Genomic DNA, 3237 nt, shown 5'->3' on the forward strand with positions numbered 1-3237 from the left:
TTAATCAGTTTAAAATATCCACTAACAGGCAACAAAGCATCTCTAATCGTAATTGTTGTTGTTCCAGGTTATACAACGTAACATTTAGTCCATATGCCACGACTTTCTCTTAGTGATCGCCAGGAGCTCATTAATCTCTACCTTTTTAGTTTATCCAATCGAGAAATCGGTCGCAGATTAAAATATAATGAGAAAACAGTACGAAAGACTGTGCAAAAGCATTAAAACACCGGCAGTGTTCGTGATGCCCCTAAATCTAGTCGTACTAGAGGTACTTCTAACAGGGAAGACAATATTATCAAGATGCACAGCATAAGAAACAGATTTGAAACGGCTCTTCAAATCCAACAACAGTACAATCTTGTTAAAAAGTGCTCTCTTTCTACTGTCAAGAGCATATTAAAGGAATTTAATTTGCGAGGATATGTTGCATGACGCAATCGAATGATTTCTGTAAAGAACAGGAAGCGACGTCTGGACTTCGTCAGATGCAAGAAAAATCATAATTCGTCAAAGCTGCTTTTTAGCGACGAAAGCAAGTTCAATAGGCTAGGCAGAGAGGGTAGGCAGAGAGGGTAGGCAGTACGTCCGTCGGAGGAAAGACGAACACTTTAATCCTAGGTTCTGTTTCAACACTGTAAGGTAGTGGAAGTTCAGTTTTGATGTGGGGCATCATTAGTACCAATGGTCCAGGGCCTATAGTTCACTTGCAAGGTCGAATTAATTCGACCAAGTACATTAATATGTTGACTGAGCATTTTCTACCCTACTTTGGTCGGAATTTGGATGATAATCCCATCTTCATGCAGGATAATGCTCCCATTCACACAGCCTGGTAATGTCAAGAAGTTCCTGGAAGAGCATGATATTCCGCGTTTGGATGGACATGCACAATCTCTGGATCTCCATCTTATCGAAAACGTATGGCATTACATCAAGCAACAGATACGCAATGAAAAAATTTCAAATTTGGACGAACTTTGGACAAAAAAGAGAAGAGGGATGCCCTTTCCCCGGAGTATTGCTGCAGTCTAATTGAAGGAATTCCCCAAAAATTGCAGGCTGTCAAATTGCAGAATGGCTACGCTACCAAATATGAACTAGTTCATTGTGTTTCTGTTGTATTTGTGTTGCATTAAAGTTACATTTAAATAACAATTTTCCATTGTGCAGACTTTCTTTTTGCCTCCTCAATTTGAAGTTATTCTTTTTAAATTAACGTGAACACTAGAATATTTCAATTAAAAGTCAAATATGAACAGGTAAAATTATAGAAGAATAAAAGACCAATCAAATGAGGTATAGGCTGTTTGAACACATACATTAACTTTAGCTTAAATTTGCAGTTTTTGAAAAAATTACAAGTGCGGACTTTTTTTTGCCGCCTGTGTATATTCGAGCAGACATCTGTTTATTAATACCTGTTTTTATTTTTTCAAATTTTCGTATTATCTTTTATATATATATATATATATATATATATATATATATATATATATATATATATATATATATATATAAATATATATATATATATATATATATATATATACATCGAACGTATGGATGCATGTTTCAAGCATGTTTTTCTTCTTATATATAAGAGATAGGACGATTCCAATATTTTACCAGATTCCGATTCAACTGTCGTTCGAAATTCCCGATTCCGATGTGATTATTGATTCCGATTCGATTCTTTCAAAATCTTGAAATATTTAGCTATAGAGATGTTTTTTTCATATTTTTCAGATTACCATAAAAACTCATGCAAGCGTAAAACACACACATTTTATATCTTAGTTTAACTGAGTGTATAAAATCAAGTAATGATTATCATCTTATCATTCGTAGCGCGACAGAAAATTAAATTTTAAACAAAAGAAAATGAAAAAAAAATGCTTAAAGAATCGTGTTTTTCATCGGAAAATATACACACGTTTTTTCGACTCCGAGACTGATACCGAGTTCAATGTCTAAAAAGTTCCAATTATTCCAATTTACGATTCCTTTTAGTCGTCCCAATGCACACACACACACACACACACACACACACACACACACACACACACACACACACACACACACATATATATATATATATATAAATATATATATATATATATATATATATATATATATAAGTGGGTAGCAAAAGTATTTCCCAAGAAATTTGATTTGATTAAAATTTACACTCAAATCTTTGAACAAATATGATCTATTTAAAAATAAAATGGAAATGAAAATATACTTAATTAACAAACATTTATTAACAAAAAATCAAATGAAGATATACTTAGTTGAAAAATATTTATTAACAAAAAATCAAATTATTCATGTGCAAAAGTATTTAACACACTGTCAAATTTCATCCTTAAGCAGTTATTTCATCTCGCTACAATATTTCAACCGATCAGAAGGCACCCTAGGGTTCATGCTCTTTACAGGTTAGCTGATAACAATTCTTAGACACTGCACAGGTTGCCTCTTTCATTACTGTTTTAAAATCGTTAAAACAAAAGAATTGACTAATGATATGCACCAAAAAATCATAGCAAGGTATAAAGATGAAAAGGGGTGCAGAAAAATAGCTTCAGAACTAAATTTGGCGGTGAATACAGTTAGGAACTGTCGTGAGAAATTAGAAAACAACAGATGGTAAAAGTAAAAATATTCTAAGAAGTGGTCGACCACGTAAATGAAATGATGTTGCTGCTCATTACATTGTTCGTAAGGTAAAGAACCATTTCTGACTCGTTCAGAAATTCAGAATGTTTTGCAAGAAGCAAGTATTGAAGTAAGCAAGGACACAATCAGGAGATCATTGAATTGTACTGGCTTGAATTCTAGATCACCAAGAAAAACTCCATTGTTGATTCGTAGACATGGGAAAGCTAGTTTGAAATTTGTTTATAAATATCGATGTGAATCGGATGACTTCTGAAACAAAGTTTATTGGTCAGATCAAAAGAAAACTGAGCTTTTCGGAAGAAATATGCGCACCCGTGCATGGAGGGAAAAGGGCACAGAATTTAAATCATCTAATACCATTCCACTGTAAAATTTGGAGTAGGAATGTGATGATTTTCTGCAAATGGAGTTGGAGGAATGGAAATCATAGAAGGAAAAATGGATGCAGCAAAATACACAAAGATTTTGTCAACAAATGTATTCAAGAGTGCCGCAGATTTAGGATTAGGCTGTGACTTTATCTTTCAGCAAGACAATGATCCCAAGCAC

This window comes from Euprymna scolopes, chromosome 13, assembly GCF_053919585.1.
Source record: "Euprymna scolopes isolate OS-2025 chromosome 13, ASM5391958v1, whole genome shotgun sequence".
Taxonomy (NCBI): domain Eukaryota; kingdom Metazoa; phylum Mollusca; class Cephalopoda; order Sepiida; family Sepiolidae; genus Euprymna; species Euprymna scolopes.